The sequence below is a fragment of the Zonotrichia albicollis genome, chromosome 1 (assembly GCF_047830755.1).
Source record: "Zonotrichia albicollis isolate bZonAlb1 chromosome 1, bZonAlb1.hap1, whole genome shotgun sequence".
Lineage (NCBI taxonomy): Eukaryota > Metazoa > Chordata > Aves > Passeriformes > Passerellidae > Zonotrichia > Zonotrichia albicollis.
The window spans coordinates 102,642,982-102,663,013 of record NC_133819.1 but is presented as its reverse complement, the minus strand read 5'-3'; the positions used below and the strand labels follow the sequence as shown (position 1 = coordinate 102,663,013).

At 38.4% G+C, this 20,032-nt stretch overlaps 1 protein-coding gene across 12 annotated transcripts in view; it reads right to left on the bottom strand.

Annotated features, from left to right (window-relative positions):
• PIEZO2 (piezo type mechanosensitive ion channel component 2) overlaps positions 1-20,032 on the bottom strand; it is a 286,911-nt gene that overhangs the window by 186,932 nt on the left and 79,947 nt on the right. The gene's annotated exons all lie outside the window — the stretch shown is intronic.

Here is a 20,032-nt window from a genome sequence, read left to right as displayed (position 1 = left end):
GTCACTCTACATGCAGCCTGTTTTGTTCATACTTATTCTGCAAGCGACTGTTTCAAGCAACTACTAGAAAGAAGATGATCATTCACATTCTGCATCTAGCCAATAAACCAGATTTTAATTTTAGATTTTTTTTCTAGTTCAAGCATAGGTCATCAATGGCCTAAACAGTTGTTGATAAAGCAAAGAATGAGATAAGCATGATTCAACAATTGTAGAAAGTAATGGACTATCTCCCTCCATCAGACTCCAAATTTTTGCCATACCACTATCCTGAATGCAGATTTTGAATACCAAATCTCTGTTATAAACTTCCCTGTTCTTTTTTTAAAATGTAATAAATAATATTTACAAAAATAATTAAAATGGTACAAATGAGCCTACGTATGAATTTTCTGCAATCCAAAAAAGAAGATGCATTTGCTAGATACGTGTTTTGTATGACCAATTCAATTTTGTCACCAGAGCTCACACAGAAAGGAGACAACCTGGGTGCCAGAGCATTACATCAAAAAGACTGGATATTAAAATCTTTGGGCCACTTTTTGTTCTCCTTCTGCAGAAGCTGGCCTGGTGTCCTATCTTAGGACAACAACTTCTAAGCACTATAAAAGCAGAAACAATAAAATAAGTAATATTTTCAAAAGCTTTAGAAGAACAAACATATGACAAGCTACATATTATTAAATAATTTTTTCAATATGATGTCATATGTAAAGTAGTCCAAGGACTGCTGTATTTTACAATTCTTTTGCAAGCTTCAATATTTGATGCTTCACTCCTTCATTACCAGATCCCACGCTCATGGTATTACAAGCATCGCTCCCTCAGAATACAACAAAATATAACTAAAAAAAAACGGTCTCAAAGCTGGAGAAAGACAGTTTGACAATACAAATTTTGTGGACTTCAAAAGTGTGTCCAAATGTACAGATTTCGAAGACAGTCTGGTGATTTATGAAGCTCTAAGTTACAAACTCTTCTCAGTGCTTGGGAGTTAATAGATATCAAGCGACAGATTTTTCATGTGGAAGTGGATTTGAAATTTTTTGGTAGAATGGTCTGAGTCAGCATCCAAAAGTGAAAAAATGCAATACAATTAGTCAATGCACATTCAACTCCCAAACTGTCAGGTCTATTTTTCAGTCCTTTTGTATCACTCCAAAATATATCTCAGTTTTAGACTTCACTTCTTACAAGTTTGAAAACAAACATGTTTGAATTTAAATTGAGCAAACTATTTCTTTTAAAAAAGCTCTTTTACAGCTGTCATTCTTTTAAGAATTGTAGAAAACCCAAAAATATATTTCTTCAAATGCTAAAATGTTGAAAAAAGATCTCCTTCTGCACAAAGCCAGGAAAAAAATGTAAAGAACTATTAATACTCAGGATAATAAATAGTCTCTCACTGTACTGGTAAACATGGCAGGATAAACACACATCTGGAAAGCAGGAAAGTATGTTCAGAGCAGGTTACAGTATTCCTCAAGGGCTACTCCCTTCAGGGCCTTCAGTGGGACAGGACCACCATGAGATTCTACTGAGCAAGAGCACTTTGCTTGCACCACATTCATCTGTGCCAGCAGAAACTAGAAACTGGAAACTAGAAGTATTTGGAGAAAAGTAAGAAATATTATGACCCGGATTTCAAAAGTTTGGAGCTACATCAACAACTTGGGAGAAATGGGAGTGCTAAACTAAGTGAATTACTGAATACGTAATTTATGTTAAGGAAGAAGAAGTGACAGATTTGGAAAAGGGATGAGTTTCAATTCATAGTGGGGTTTGAGTAAACCCACTTAACTATGTTTTTACTTACATTTTTCTCTTTCTACTGGAAACTGGGTTCTAAATGGCACAAAGGAAAAATTAACCATATGCATACAGAACTGAGATGGTGAGAAAAGAGACAGCTGTAATAAAACAGAGCTTCTTCCAATGAGGAAGAAAGAATTAAAAAAAAAAAATCCAAGGATGAAAAAAAATCTAATTTACTCACAATTTTACAATTCCTTTGCTAAAACATACCTCAACTTCTCCATTGCCCTAATGTAAAAATCCTTGGGGACATGAATGGAAGCTGAACATCCCACAGAGGAGATACATATTGTTCAGAAAGCTGTGTGGAGGGAACAGATGTGCAAGAGAACATTGCCCCAGCCGATACCAGAATTCACAATATCAATTCCTTCATTTCTAAATGTATAGGCTTCTGTATGTCCAACAAGACGAAAAAAAAGAAAAAGCTCATGGCAAAGCACCTTGGTTTGGAACTTGAGCACCGGGTTCCAGTTTCACTCCAACAACTTCTGAAAACTATGGAGGATAGAAAGGAGAGAGAACATTTGTCTCAGAACTGGACTGAAGGACTAAGAAAAGTGGGCTTGCTTTCAGGCGTCACTGCAGGTGTCATTTCTGATGGCACCCAGTGGGACCAAAACCTGGCATGTAGCTCTAGAAATGTACCCCAGCACGTCTCAAAGCTCCTGGCAAAGGGCTTTCTCCCCTCTGATCAAGCCTGCAGGAAGCCAGACAGGATGTGAAGGCTTCATTACCCTCTTTCTCTTCAGCCCAGATGTAACATTAAACTGGACTCAAGAGGGCCAAAAGCTTTTCACACGTGGAAGAGGAATCAATTTCTTATTTTTCAAAGGTAATCCAGCCAAGAGCTGGATTAGTAATGGCATGTCCCCCCCAGCCACAGGCATGTAACCTCAGTACAACTATTTGAATGTGTTCTAATTGGACTGCTGCCTCCAACACACACATGCACCTCTTGACACCATGACTGACAAACACAAGGTTGGAGCGTGCTATCCATATTGTGTCCAACAACAATGAAAAATTCTTGTACATTCATGTCTAGACCTGGTAGTCTTCTGATCTTTTTTGCTACCCTCTTCCCTAAAACAGCAAGAGTATGTCAGAGTTTTTTGCACACCTGGAACAGCCTCAGAGCTTCTGCCACAAGGATGGGACACGGAGTAACTGAATGGCCAATTGTCACTGAGACCTGCCTAAGAATCACATAGATTAGCTCTTCTATGGCCATGAGCCTTAGGCTATTACAAAGGATATGACATGATTGCTATGATATGGTATCATATCATATGGCAGTTGTTTGGAAGGTGCATTTCCATTCCGCACAGCTAGGTTCTGATCTATTTAAGAGGCATGACAAAGAATTTGCTGAGTTTCTAAGAAAGTGAACAATACTGCTAACAACTTATCTTGATTTTTTTAATAAACAGTACTATGCATCTCTATGCAAAGCTGGCAAGTTCTAAGGGTCTGTATCCATTTGAATGCCGTAATGGAGAAAAATGTAATTTAAAACTTAAGACTGTTTACTATTTCAGCAGTGTAATCCCACCATCATAATCATACATATGCTGCATAGCTTCACCTAAGTGAAGTAAGTGTTTGGGTGTCTTATTTGAACTTTTTATTACTTTGCACAGGTTTTTAGTTTTTTTTTTTTTTAATGTAACCTTAGTGTTGCATTTTCTGAATTTTCTTCATTTGGGATATTTCCAACATCTCTTTAGCTATATATTTTACTCCAAACTGGTATAACACTCTCAATTCTTCTTGAATAGCTATGTTCATGAATTTTTTTACACAACACTTTCTATTCAGATCAGACTAGATTAAATACCAAAGCAAAAGTAATTTTTCATACAATAATCTCTGATAGCACACAGTGAGTGATAAATATTAATGTACATTTATCTCCTGAATTAGTGACATTTCACTTAATAAAAATACTCTATTACAGCCATTCAGGATTTTTTTTCCCATAAATCTCTTCATCAGTAAGTGACAAACTTGAAACTAAAGAGGTCAAACTTCTGCAGCACACACAGACGCAGTCCCAAAGAATTTGTTTCATCTAGAAACTGAAAAATCCTAACTTGACTTTCCATCAGGAAACCTAACATCACCTCAGAGACCAGCTGGAACCAGGGTCTAGAGAAAAATCTCCGGCTCCATGGTTCCAAATAGGAATCTGTCAACACCATCTGAACTGTAGACTGGGGCAGCTCAGGGTGGGAAATTAGGAAAACATTTAATTCACAATACATGCCTTTTGGAAAAATCTGGAAGTTTTGGAGTAATATGATCTGTAAGAAAAAAAATCAAAACATTATAATTTCCCATATAAAAGAAATCCCACCCTTGGACAGCTCTGGTTTAAGTGTCTCAAGATACCACAATTACCTTATTGACATAAATGCAAGAAAAAGAGTTCTGATTTGAAGCTGGATTCTGCCAAAGGTTCAGAGGCAATAAAAATACAGTTAGTTCCAGGCAATCATGAGGAAAATGTAATCAGTAAGTTCAGCATGAACATCAGCCACTTTGTCCACAAGGGTCAAACATAACTTCCCACATTTAAATTTACACACCAAGGAAAGTTTATAAGAATGAAACCAGCCTGAGATATCCATCCTCCATTGGACAGGAAAACTTTGTATTTCAGGATGGGCAGTCAGCAACACCAAAGAATGTGGGCCAGTTCCCAATCCTGAATTCACTGCCTCTATTGCACACTAATCGACACTTAACGCAGCAGGACACCTCCCCATGACCATGCAAGATGAAAAAAATGGTTCAATTATGAGTTCAATTATGAGTTCTAAACTCAGCTGGTATTGCCAGATGACTACAGAGTTACATTTTCAAGGCACAAAGAAATTTAGCCCTGTCCTAGAAAGCACTTAAACACATTCACATCTTTGAGCATGCGGACAGGGACTGAAGGGCTCTCAATGTTGCATGAAAGGATCAGAAAACAAGGCTGAGTGCTTCACTCTTGGGGTATCAATACTTGATGTGACCCAGCCTTAAAGCACATAGCTTGCAAATCAGTGGAAGTCAAATCCTTTTAGATGCTTCTAATGGCTAATTTTCTCTAGTTCTCCTTACAGGTAGGTATAATCTGATTGTTTTCAACTCCCTGTGAACTTTTGGATGTGAAGACAGACAACGCTTTCCAGTTTCAGGTTCTGTAAGAATGACACTAAATGCCAGAGGCAGTTACACCTGTTATTAAACAATGTTTTCCAGATGTAAAATATCCATTGTATTTCTGCATGCACAAGGCCGCTGTACTTAGAGGTTTGGCCTCTTGAGTGCTGAAGCAATGGGATAAAGCTATCAACAATGGATAGAGGAAGGCAATTTTTTGGCAGGACTATTCTAAGAATAAAATTTGATAATGGTGTGCCTTGTACGCTGTTCAATTATATTGTGCAATGTCAAGTCATTGATCCACCAAGCAAAGTATCTGGATATCAGCTCCTATTCACAAAGTCTTACATGAACACCTTAAGTAGACTCAAAAAGGATAATGCTTAAATCATCCTGAAGCTGCCAGGAATTATTTGAATGGTTTAAAAAGTGCTACTGAAAGTGCTGTCATCCTTCCACTGCACAGTTAGCAGTAGATCTATATTTAGCTTAATAGAAAATGCATTAATATTTCCCTTCCCCACAAAGAGTATCTTATATTTCAACATCATCTTCTATCCAGAGGATGCCAACTTGCAAAGCCCTAAAAGTGGGCAGACATCAGCACTACAAAAATACAAACCCACTTGGTTTACTCCCTGGATTTCCAGCAGCAAGACAGAAGTATTGAGCAACTAATGCCATTGTCTATTCTGTAGTTATCCAGACCCAAACCTCAAAATGTATATCCACAAACAACAGCTCAAGACTTCATGCAATTATTTTAACTAGGTTTAAATGTGTGTGTTCTAGCAGCCACACAGAAATCCTGACCATATAATTATAAGTTCTAGATTCAGAATTTTCAGCAAAAGCTTTCCAATGGTTGAACAGTTTTGTCCATACTTTCCTGAACATATCCATTATTCCCATGTGTAGCCAAATGTCACAATGTACAACGGCAACCAACAGAAAAATTTTCTGATAAATTTACAAAAAAAAAAAAAAATCCACGATTCCTTAATTTCAAACAGCTCTTTGTACTATCGTGTATTCATTTGCATTTCAAAGTGGAATATTGCATAGATGATAGAGCACATGAATTTGCAACAGTTTATCACAAGATACATAATTAACTGAAAATTTTACTTTTAAAAGTAAAATAAGATACATTTATCCAGGCTGTGTATTTGCACACAAAATGCTGGCTCAGTTGTGCTATTCATACACCAACCAGTTTCCTCACATTTCTCTTTTTGCTTCTCTTGCTTTTAAAAATACTACAGAGCTCTAAGAAGGAAAAAAAGCTATTCTAGAGATAGACACTTTGCAGGAATGCCAACCAGACTTGGGTAAACACAGTCAAAAATGTTATGTGTAATTAAAAAAAATTATTTAGAAATGAAAACATAAAAGTACTGCATAGCATAATAAATGTCTCCTTACTCTAACTTCTTGCAGGATTTCCTGTTTTTCCTAGAAGTTTTCATGCCCAGAATTCTACTAGAACTGAGCTGTATCCTCTGCATCAATAGACAATATCATCGTTCAAGCTACTCATAATCTATGAGTTGCAAGTTTACACAGGCAATTCACCCATTTTCTTAACAAAATATTTTTTCAGACAAGACTCAGAACTTGACCATTCATTTTTTTTCCAGATGATACTCATAAGCTTTCAAAGCAAATAACAGCTACTTGATGTCTGCTTCAGAACTTGACAGGTGGCTGGACCAAGCTAAATACAAGCAATAAACATGATCTCAGATACTACTGCATATGAGCTGAGAAATTTTAAGTCAGAGCTATTCTTTCACAAGAGGACTTGAGAATTTTAAAACAGAGTTCCAGTTCCTTCCCTTGAGGAACTAGCCTCTCCATGTTCATCACTACCAAATAATATTTCTTTTGATTTCAAATTCATTCACTGATTATTATGTGTTAGAAGCAGTGCTTGCAAGTTGGCTTCTTCATTCCTCTATCACTGTCATAAAGAGCAGGTAATTATCCAGTAGAAAATTCCTTCAACAACAGAGACGCCAAACAATTACCAAGTAACGGGAGATGGCAGCAGGGCACGTGCTACAGAGGTCAACCACATTTTCGAAAAATCTGTACTTACTAGAGAGGAATACTTTTGTCTCTTGAGTACCTACCCACATATGTTCATGAGCAGTAAACAAATGTGATGCAGGGCAGGACGAGAGAAGAAAGCTAGAAAATTACGTAAATAGGGCTGATACAACTATGGCAAACCAAACCCTACACCATGATAATTTCCCAAGGGAGTGGAAGCTGTGGTAACAATTTCTACCTTTGGCAGAACTTCTCCCAGAAGCTCTAGAGGCTGCTTCAGCTCAGAAAGAAGTTTTGAAAAGAGTTAAACATCAGTATCTCTAGCACAACATAAGTGAGCTCATGACCCAGTACAAGAGCCCTGAGCTAAAATGCATTGGCATTTCAACTTTGCATTCAAAAATGCAAAGCCCTCTTGTCAACATAGAGCTGCAGTAACCTGTGCAAGGGCATGTTGCTATCTTATTATAAATCTTCCACACTGTCTTGGTGATTTCTCATGGACATCTCCTTACAGCACAACCAACAAACTCCAACTCTCCTCTTGACCAGCTAGCCCACTCTTTTATAGCACTCATCCTCATTGGACACACAAGTGGACTATTAAGGACAGGCCTGTTGCTAATCTTTGGTGATTAGCACAGCTGCAACTCCTCAGGGGTGAGATTGCCTTCTGCACTATCTCTATTCTCTTCTATTCTATCCCCCCACCAAGAGCACAGCATCATTGCCTCCCTTTATCACCAATGCTTCAGGGAAGCAGAAAGATGGAAAAGTAAATAACTTTTGTAAGAGATTTGGTTCTAAAAGTTTCCTGGTGTTTGAGAACATTCTGTGAGGCCTGTATACCACCCAAGCCATGACACTTTCTTCTGTCTGAAAAAAAAATTATCTTCAAAGCGCTTGTTCCAGTGGGCAAATGGAAGAGAACTTGATAGCTTTCCATAATTAATTCAGTTGTTCTAAGAAAATTAAAATACAAGCTTCCTAAGAGTCTAACTATGTTGTATATTCTGTAAAATTCTGTAGAGAAAGAGGCTGCAGGAAGTAAGAGAACCACAGACCAATAAATCTGACTCACATGCTTGGCAAATTGGTAAAAACTAAAACACCGATGATAATGATAATTAGACAGGTAAGGGACTACATGCACAAGAGTGTCCAGGTAGTTACCATAGAAAATGGTAAGGCTTACCAAAGCTTGGAAATTTTTATGGAAACTAGAGAAAATGTTTAGAAGGAAATTTTAGACAATGCAGGAAACCTAGTTTTCAATAAAATTCAGGTGAGTAGTTCAGAGGAACAACCTTCTGCCAAAGGTTTACGGGAAACGTTGTTCTGTCATGGGAATAGAGGAATCATCATCTTGGGATGTATCAGCTTTGGCTGATGGTCACTTTTGATTTATTTTTCAGTCCAGTTGCTAGAAGTCTGGGGGTACACCAGGAGCTGGAGCGGGGGACAGCCATGGCAGCTGACCTGAACTGAGCAAAGCAGCCTCCACACTGTATGGTGTCATGCTCAACACATGGAGCTGGGGGAAGAGGGATGAACGGTTTGGAGTTAAAGTGTTTCTGCCCAAGTCACAGTTACATGCGATGGAACCCTGTTTTCCTGAAGGTGACTGAACACCTGGCTGCCCATTTGAATGAATTCCTTGTTTTGCTTTGCTTGTGCATATTGCTTTTTCTTTACTGTGAAACTATCCACAAGTTTTCTCACTTTTACTCTTCTTTGTGCCCCATGCCACAGTGGGGGAGTGAGTGAGTGGCTGGATGGACTTAACTGCTTGCCAGAGTTAAACCATGAGTCATCTATAAATATATATGTAATCCAGACAACAAGGAATTCAACTGTGCTTACAGAAATCCTAGATTTCTTCATGAGAAGAAATCACAGCATTGCTCAACATTTCACAAAAGGCTTATACCAAGGAAGAGTGAGGCTCAATGAAACACTGAGCTCCTAAGTGACAGCACTAGTGTTTTCTTTCAAAAGTGTGCAAAAGCCATTCATCAGAACATCCTGCAAACCAGGCAGAGAACAACAAGATCTGTATTATCACTATTATATCAATTCCATATATGCATACACAACAGTTCTCCTCTCTTCATATCTCTGTGTGTAAAAACATAGCTGTAATATAGTCTGTTGGGTTCTAGGTAGATCAGACAAAGCAATTTTTCAGAAATAATCCACCATGCTCAACTTGAAAATATTGCCTATGAATTTCCTCACAAGGCTACAGCTCAGGACCATAAATGAACCATCCTCTTTCCATATGAAAGTAACAGTTGTAGATTTTCGACAATGACTGCAGAGGGAATCAAACAGTCCATTTTGACCCTACTACTCTGTTTCTCATAATGGAAAAAAGCGGCCAACATTACAGTAAGTTGAGAGTTGAGCCCATGCCTGCAAGCTGACTTTCAGATAATTGTGTAGTTATGTAATGAATGAATAGTGATGCTCTTCCGTCTTAGGATGGCTGGTACCATGGGCCAGACATTTGGTGGCAACTGTCCAGACACTTACAGGATAAAAGCTAGAATCCTTACCAGGCAATGAAACTATGAAATCTTAAATTGCTTCTGTGAACAAAATTAATGGTTGATGCTATGAAGGGAGGAAAGATAGTGGTGTACATTAATGCACAAATCTTGGACGAAGAAATTGATTGACTTTTCTAATTATATGGATTTAACAAACCCTAGAATAAAAGGGAGAATGTTTCCCCTAAAATTTTCATAATTATTTTTAAGCAGGTAGCAAAAAATTCAGTTTCCAAGAAGACTAAAACTCATGAAAAGGAAACTAAAAAGAGTGACATGTCAAAAGGGGAAAAAACCAAGTCAGGTGTGGAACTAACTCATAATCTGAAATATCCACCGTCCTGCAACCTACTGTGAAAACTCATAAACTGTGAACATAAAAGAAGCTAAGAACCTCTGTACTGATACCCATACAAACCAAAAGTCCATTATCACCAAGTAATCAGCAGCAGTGTAAACAGTTGTTCAGGGCAAGCATACAAGAACATTAATACTCCCTCCAAGTCTCTAATCTTTTTCAGATTGCTTGAGCCAGATCTTTTCAGTAAACATCTCCCTTGTGGACTTCCCCAGTGCCTTTCTCCATCATGTGAATTTCCAGCACACACAATGTGTGTATTGCCACAGGTCAATGGCTCACTCTATGAAGAACATCCTTTTGCTTCCTAGTTCTCACATTATGAGAAAAAGAGAAACTGGTCACTATGCATCCTTTCCCCATCACCTATCAATTTGTATCTCTCATTCATACAGTCTTCCATGTGCATTTTTTCTCAGCTAGAGCCCGATCATGCTTAGCTGTTTCTTAGACACTGCTGCATGTACTTCAGTTGTTCCTGTCAACCACCTCTAAACTCTTTTTCCGTTTTGCTACAGTCCCTTTGGGATAGGGCAGCACTACCACTACAAAACACAGCCAGCTTATGGCTTTATACAGCACTACAAAGATCTATTCACTCTCCATTTCATTCCTTTATGTTCACATCTATTTTGTAATATCTGCTAAGGCTCTGAAGTAATGTTTCCACAGATCCACATATCACAAGCCCTTGATTGCATTCCTAAGGGCCAATGTCAGCTCAGTGACCAGTGCTTTTTCTACATGTGATTATTTTTCTTTTAAAATTTACTTTTATATACATTTGTCACACAAGAATATCAGTGAGGTAAAAGGAAACCAGTGCATTCACTGACTAAAAGGATAATAATTTTTTTTTCCTCAGAGATGCAACTGAATGTATAAAAGTTACCAGATGCATGCCCTCTTAAACATGTGATATTTACCTGGAAATTCCAACTATCTCCACTACAGGAAATATTCTTCAAAATTCACTTGTCACATCAGATACTTTCAAAGACTGTAAGTTTTATCTGCTTCCTTCTGAAAAAATAAATTATCTCAAAATACAATTTATCTATTCTAGTATCTGGAACTTACAGTAAGAATGACTGCCTAACAACAAATCAAGTTTGTCATAGATTAATTTATTTAATCCACACATTAAAAACTACCCAAAAGAAAGTACATGCAGTCTTTTAAGATAAATAACTGAGTTCTTCTCTACAGTCCTCTGGGATTTTATCAAGGTTTTCTCAAAGGCTAACCAATTACCAAGCATTCACTGCAAGACCTTGGCTAAGTAATGGTTGTGTCCAACTAGATCTTATATGTCTGGCATTTTGTCCACTGGGGTAGACATAAAAGGATCAGTAGTTTCATTCTTTCACGTACAGCAAAAATTATGGGAACCCAGCAGCCAAATGTAGTAAAACTGCTTCAACACTGAAGCTGAATTTGGCATCCATGCTCCGCACACATGTAGCTCAATTGTTGTCCAAGCAGCATTTCAGGATCCAAGAGGCCTCTGCAGTGGTATATGAGACATCACTGCAATTCAGCTGGGATTCCTCACACATCTGCCTTTCTGGTAGAAGGATTTGGAATCATCCCCTGGACAGGAGGGACAACAAGCTCAGACAACTCTATCAAGAATCACAGGGGACTAGAATAGAAGGCTGCACCATTTACACCTCTTCTTGTAGCTGCTTTTTAGAAAGGGTTGCTACTGGACCACTTTTAAAATCTTCTCCCTGTGGAAAGAAACCTAGGTATGGAAAGAGAAAGCCAAGAGATAGAGAGAGTATCAATATGGAAAGAGTATGTAAGATTGATTGGAATGTACGTAGTACCACGTTTTACAGAGTATAGTTTTAGCATTCTGCAAAGCAAGGAAGTGCAGCAGAATAGCTTGCTGCTTGCATGGCTTTAAAATGGTTGCATGATTTTTAAACAGTCACCAATATTGCCTTTGCAGACAAAACATCAAAAACAAACAACAAAGAACCAAACCTCCCAAATGAACAAAGAGATCATTAAGAGGCATAAAATGTGGAGACTATGCCAGATATAAAGGGTGAAGATATTCCTTTTCTCCTTACAACTTTACAACAAGTAGTTTCAAGTCTTGCTATAGAGTGTGAGTGAAAAGGTCCCTGTGATCCTGCACTTTGTACCTTTTGTTGAATGCTAAGGGCACCAGAAATTTCCATCTTCAAAAGTCCCTGATAGCCTGAGCTTGGGTCCAACCTGAGTTATCTCTGTCTACCTCTCCAAAAAGAAAAGCAATCAAAGTATTATTTTTTATCTGTCATACATGGAGATTCATGTGGGGAAGGCAAAAAGAAAACCTTTGTTTGGCTATGTGACCTCTGAATGTCCTCTAAGTCACTGACACCACTGAAGTAGTGTAAAGTCTAATCTGCAATTAGCATAATCTCATTGTCACTACTCTTGTAATGAATAAACTGGAAAGACTCAACAAAAAAATTTCTAAAAGTTCTTAATACAAGTATTTTTAGGATAAGGGGAGAATGAGTACTTTTTTAATATGAAAGAAATTGAAGCATGTTCACTTATATAGATTGGTTTGACTTTTCGATAACCTCAAAAATACTGTTATGAAATAGGAAACAAAGCTTGCTTTTGAAATTTTCATGGAGACAATGAGCATGCTTCAGTTTAGCAGCATACATGTATATACAAAGTTGTGTACACACAGAAGTAAAAACCATATATTGGTCACATAAACACAGGTAAAGCAGATGATCTTTTCTCAGCCTACAGTATAGTTAATAGTCTTACTTGCATGCTGAGAGGGAAAACTATACCAAATCCATCTTGCAATCGAGGTTTAGACTTATAAGAAAACACTTATCCTTCTACAGTTCCAGCATGGCATATTTTGGACACTGGAAAAGGAAAGATTTGGCTTCACACAGCATTATCTCTGTATCACAATCAGAATCAAATGCAAATGTCATTTAGCTGTTTCACATACTTAACATAAAACGAAAACACTTTAGAATTTAGTCTTGTTTTTAAATATTTTCCTGTTTTCCACTTTCTCATACATAACACTTTGCTACTGGTCTGTAAGGCTAAAGTTTAACTCTGTTACAAAGAAATAATCAGATTCCAACATGATGTGTTAGTGTATAATAAAGTGAGGTGTCAAAAAAACAGCCATACGTCTGTGAATCTTGTAGGATTATTAGAATTCAAAAAGTATTTACCTATTTATGAAGAGGAAAATGTGCATTCGGTGTCATACTCCAGCATCCTAACTAAAACTCTAGCATATAGTGTAAACAAAAAGAAACCCCAGCCCTACAAACTTACAGATATATACTCCTGTAATAAAACACATCTGTATTCAGTACAGTCAGTAGCCTAAGCTATTTTCCAGTCAGACAAATTCAGACCTTTTCTTAATCTACAACATGCTAAAAATATTTAATATGAAGCAATGTTCACAAAGCTCATGAAAGTGGAAGTCTGATTCTAGTCTTGATTGCCAGTGTTAAAAAATTCAGGCTGAAATTCAGCTTGCTAAAGGAGCTTTTACAACACCTGGCAAGAAGGATGAAATGCCACTGTATAGCTCAAGAAATCAAAAATAAAACTATTTAGTTTGAGCTTACCAAAGTTTAGGCATTTTCTTTATATTTTTTTCCACATGGCAAAGTGAAGAATTTCTACATTTGCAAATATCAACATTTCTTCATGAAAAAAAGCATCTGATTTTATTACAGCACCTATTCCTCTGAATTAAAAACTATTTGCTAGGAATTTTTCATAGAAAGTTACCAAATAGGAGGAAGAGAAAGGATGTTGGGAAAGAACAGCAACAACACACAGCATCAGCATGCATCCTCTGAAGTGCTAGGGACATCTCAAAGGAGGACTAAGCTGACTGGTTTCATACAAGCATGGGGTTTGTGCAATAGATGACAGAAAATCCTGCTACAAATGTTTCAGGGCCGTTTGCTGGGGACAACCCCTGGAGCACATTCAGGGCTTTTTGCCACATGTAAGTGATGCAACCTTGTAAGCACGTGCTAAAATAACCATGTTTGTGTTCAAACACCACCAAGGCAACATCTGATCCCTCTGTGTAATGGACAGCTCTCTCTGTATGGATGTGGGGCATGCTCAGGCACACACAGTTGCATCAGCATCACTTCAGGTGCGTGCTGAACCACACCCAGATGTTGGGGTATTAAAACCTAAACAACCTAAATCCAAACAGTGTTTCTAATATTAAAAGCAGAAACAGTGCACTGGGCACCCTGCAGTGAGACATGCAACTCCCACCCAGCACTGGTGAGGATGGACCAGACCAGCCTGCTCCGCCTCGGCATCCCACAAGGGACACGCATGCCCCCCCCGGAAGCTCAGCTCTGCATCACTGTCAACAGTAGTGTAATAGGGATATTTCACTCCCTGACCCTCCACTGCCACCCAACACAAACACTGGGAGTGAGACAGCCTGCCATGACAGTAGTTGTTGAACAGCTCTCTGGGTTTCTGCTCTCCTCAGACACTGGGAGAAGCAGTATTCTCCTTTATTATTATACCACGTTTCCTTGTGTATGTCAACTGTTCCTTAGTTACAGAAAACTGTACTCTTTCCAGACAAGTGTAATGAATCTTCAGAAAAGGAGTAAATTTTTTTTTTTTTTTAAAGCATTTTATAGTAACTCCCAGAAGGAATGAACATTTATTTACAGCCTTGTCTGTTCATATGTGAACACATTTCTATGTAGCCACCTCATGGTAGCATATCCTAGCCATCTTGTAATGAAATTATTGTAAACATATCAGCAAGACATGATCCCACATATTTAAGTCATTACAGCAAACTTTGGCTTAGATGAAAGTACATTAGTTATTTTAATTACAGCTGAGTCAATCTCTGTTAGGTATGAATAACATTTGGCCAAACTTTTCTCGGTCTTTAAGCTAAAGGAGCCTCCTTTACATTTTCATTTGGAACTCATGTTTTTGAAATTTACATCATTAGTACAACTCTGGCTTAACTTTCACACTACCATTATCTCTTGTTTAGGAAAAATGAAAAGAAATCTAGCACAAAACAGTATCAGTTTAACCAATATTAATTTCCTAGACTGATTTAATACCTAATTACTAAAACACAAAGGATAATAGACTGGAACACAGTAAAAAGTTCCTGTTTGCAGAATTCTCAGGATGACATTTTTAGACACCTAAGGATCTCTACAGAGAATTTTGGTGATTTTGGTGATTTTCCAGAGAATATTGGTAAAAATTGCAGAGGTATTGCAAGATGGTTCAGCAGTGATGCACCTCAAGCAACAATCCTCTGTGGATTTCTTTACGAAAGCGCAGGTGGCTGGAACAATTGCACTGACAGTACCATCCTCATTTAGTCACTTCAGTCCTCCATAATATTTATTTGCAAGTGTTTCAGTGATCATATTCACAAGCAATTTTTATTTTTTTTTCCCACTGCTGCTGACAGTAAGACAATGGTGTCCAATCATGTGCAAAAAGGGAGGACATTACTGTGGAGACAAATAAGTTTATAGAGAGGGGCCCCACAAGTAGATGACAGACCACATTGTTCAAGGGCTCTCAGACAAGGCTTCCATCCATTGCCAGTGCTCAGGAATCTTCTCTGGGACAGCAGAGCATCCAGCTCTGTGTTCATGTTTGATGGCAATTCAGTGTCACCTTCTTCCCTTGCTTGAAGGGATTCAGATCACATTTCTCACTGCACCGCCATCAGAGGCTGCTGGCTGAGCCTGCCCAGACCCAGGGGCCTGCTCAGCTCCAGCAGGCACCCTCCAATGGCCAGATGAACCACAGTCCTGGATCACAGCTGTCCTCACTTTCTGTGCAGTAACCGCTAAGCCAAGTACCACACCCTGCCATTGTCCTTGAGCCTGCTGCCTTCTGTCCTTGGGGGGCTCAGCCCAAGGGGCACGAATCCATGTCTTTCAACAGCTGTGACACTGATCCCTGACAACTTGACCTTGCCAAGCCAAACTGGGAACATTGATGGAGATAGTTCACATATCGGGAATTTGAGATACTTGAGGTCAGCTGGCCGCTGGTCATAGATTTTAGGGAGCAGTGTTTTCGTTTGGACATCTAACACGGAGCCTAGGCAATACTAGGCATCTAATTGCTCTTGGAATTTACCTTCTCTCCACAAACTCCTTCACAAAGGTCTTAGCACTACACATGGTTCCTTTCACAGCTACTCTTATTTACGCCTACATCTCTAATTCCCAAACTCTTCTTTGAATCTATAAGCCCTGTACTAGCTTAGAAATTTCTAGAGGTGGAATCTAGATGAAGGGAAAGGAATAAGAAAGAAATTATTTCTTACTTTGAAAAATATTCAGCAATCATTATCTACAATCTGTCTCTCACTTACTCCCCTTCCCCTAAATATTTCCTGAAGTCTTACTAAGGCCAGTCAGGGAAGAGAGGCAGCTCCATATGATCAGCATAACCATTCATCCCAGGGGGCTGGAACTAGATGATCTTTAAGGTCTGTTTCACTCAATCCATTCTATGATTCAAAAGACCCTCAAATTTAATAATGATTGACAAGTCACAAAGCCAAATTCTGACTTCTGAAAATAATCAGCAGCTGTCAGAGACACTTAATGATGTGTCACTGTTCATCTTCCAAATAGAAGTATGTTTAAGAAAACATGTCTAGGTCCTCACAAGCATCTAGAATAAATATATGCAGAACTCTGGAAATCAGAAAATGTCCCAGATTATTACTCTCTAAAGCATTTAGATCCTGCATTATTGGATTTTTATTTTAAATTCCTAATTCTTCCTTTAATAACCTCAGCACCTCTCAAATGGATCATTACAGACACCATGAATATCCTTATGTATTGTCTGATCACAAACAACATGCTAATTGAAGTATTACCATAACTATAGGGTTTTATGCATTCAGAAGGGATCCCAAATCTCAAAGTCTGTGGAAATGCAGAAGAAGAGACTTAGAAAAGATTCTGTCTGGTGCAAATGTACCAGCAGGCATGTTAAGAGGGTAACCTGACATGGTGCTGTTAAAAATCAATGATGTTCACAGTTTAAAAAGAGTCTGTACAGAAGCAGGCTGTGAAAAGATTCCAGGAATGCAGCCATTCACTGCAGAAGTGTATTTCAAGTTCAAAGATTGCAAGACAAGGAGGAAAATCTTCCATGCACGTGTATGTGTGCTTACATCCTCCTCCTTCCCCCAAATTCCAGCAGCAGAAATAATGTAGGAGAAAGATGGAGTAACCAACAGTAGCTAATTGCTCTAAGTCATTTTAGGAAAGGTGAATTAAGTACTAGACACAAGATCTGAATAAAAACACAGTATTTAAAGAAATAATTTTTTTAAAGGAAGGTAAAAACAGATCTGTGTCATGCAGAAGAAATGGCATGGTGAATTAAAAGAACCTTTTTTTACCTGGAAATTACAGGCTACTCAACGCAGAAGGGAAACATTCTGGAATTTGAAATATGCTTAAAGGGCCTAAAACCCAGAACAGGTGTTGTTGCCATTCAAAATTACTTTGAAGAGATGACATACAATTAAGGGAAACTTTGAGTCATCATGTAATGTTGCTTACTTAACCATACAAAAAGAATGAGACATAACACTACCTTATTTTCTAGAACTTAAAAGCTCTTTCTCTTACTGAAATCTATTATCTTCTGAAAGAGAAATCCTCCACAATCTGTACAATCTGAATACTGTAAATGAAACATAATGCACTGGCTTAGGAAATCAGCCAGCCAATCTAGACTGAAGCACCTCAATATATTAATTTAAGATTTAACAGGCACAGCCCTTCTAAAACAGAAATGTAAAGCTGAATGTGAGGGGTGAATGCTTGAGCTGAATCAGCATTGCTCCATTGAAATCAACTGCACTACACTGTTTAAAGAGGATGAGAATCATTGCTCTATTTTACACAAACAAGCATTAGCAAACACACCCAATATTCTGCTGAAATTTTACATCCCAGTCAGACAGCATTTCTCACCTCCAATCCAAGAGCATAAATGAAATGGCTCTGTACAACTCTCTGCTGGTAACAAGAAGACAAAATTTGGCAGAAGGAATCCTTCTGCAAACATCCAATGTGGGCTCAAAAATATTGTTCAGTGGAAAACCACTGAAAAACTGATTTATCTTTAGCTACCAGATGGACTCAGGAAAGATGGATGAATTCTGTAATGGAGATGGAATGTCCTATTTTATGTCTGTCTCGTTACCATTCTGTATCTCCTTTTCTCAGACTTCAGGATTTTTAAAAGGGGAACACTTTCACTTAGAAAAGCCACTAATTTTAAGAGTTTGTTAAGGTTTTAGCAGGGAAGCACTTCCTTCAGCTTGCCTTTAAACTTCAGGACATTTAGATAAGCAAGAAAATGACTAGTAAAATACCTCTAAAACAAATACCACATTTGTAACTTCAGCAGCCTGCTTCCTTCAGAGTCCTAACAGCTGTGCCCTGAGTCCTAGAGGCTCATATTGTCACTGCTTAGAAGAATAGCAAATCTCCTGCTCCCACCATGAACAGCTTGGGAACCAGGATCAGGTTTTGAATTGCACAGGTCCAGTCTTTGCAAAATAATTTGCGTGGCCAGGTCTGCAAATGACCTATCTTCTCTCACCAACTCTAGTAATTTTAAAAAATATATAAAATCTATAATTATCCTATTTTCCTGTCAGGCAGTAAAAACTTATGCAATTAAATAAAATGTACAGAATCCTTCAAACACAAGCAGCAGGAGAGTGGCAGCAGGAGAGTGGTGCAGAAAGCAGGACTCTGAATCTCTGATCCACATCATGACCACAAGAGACAGGAGAGCACTGAGGGACAATCAAGAGCCTCAAAAGGCAGCAGGAGAGGAAGAAGAATAAACTCAAGTGTTTGCTGCAGGTGAGAGCAGGCAGTTCCTCCCAGTTAATCTCTTGTTTCAAAGAGCTCAGGGATGGCATCTCTGAAAATCTGTCCTTTGCGAGTAGCTAAGTGCAAGGACAAAACTAAAGAGGGCGCACATTTTTAAAGTAGTATTGTTCCCAAATACTTAGCAACCCTCTTCCATTAGATGTGCCTATATTTTTGGCTGTGTGTGTTTATAAGCTTTCCTTTCATATTTCCTGTAATGCTCATCACAGTACAATAACTACCAGGTTCTTTCTTATTCCTCAGTTCCCTTGTGAACCAAAACAGTTTTAATGATTTCCCTAACTTAGGTTTGCTGAGATTCAGCTAGGTACAGCACACACATGTGAGCAGGTCACTGACTTCTGACACACTGTTTAACCTCCTGCTTCCTACCCCACACTCTGTCCCTCCTATTTGTAAGGAAGCAGCTTGGAGCTTTGAATATGCCTTTGTGTGAGTAGGCTTCCTGCCTAAGGAAGTAGCATCACTTTCAGCTGAGGTTTCAAGGCACTCTACTGTGAATAACAGTGAATAACACACCCTGCTGTTTTGCCTGGGTTTGGCTGGAACAGTTAATTTTCTTCTAAGTAGCAGCATTTTGGATTTAGTGTGCCAGTGAGCAGGTGCACAAGAAATTTCAGAGGGTAAGCACAGCCGGGACAGCTGACCCAAACTGGCCCAAAGGATGTTCCATACCACAGAATGTCATGCTCAGTTTATAAAGTAGAGGGAATTGGCCAGAAGACAGATTGCTGCTTGGGGACAGACTGGGAATCAATCAGAAGATGGCAAGCAATAGTTTTGCACATCACTTGTTTCTCTTGGGTTTTATTCCTTTCATACTACTACATCTATTATTATTGTTGTTATGATTACTATTATTAACATGACAGTAATGATTATTAAACTTTACTTCATTTCTGATATTAAACTGTTCTTCTCTCAATCCACAAAGTTTACCTTTTTTTCTCAGTTCTCCTCCCTACCGGAGTGGGGGGGATGATGCATTACAGTGAGAGAGCAGCAGTGTGGTTTTAGGTTAAACCACAACGCTGTTCCACCCTTAGGAGTACATGAAAACAACCCCAAAAAACAAAGCATATGCTGTGGCAGAATATACCACTGAAATCCAGGTGGGCTTTTGTTTTAGG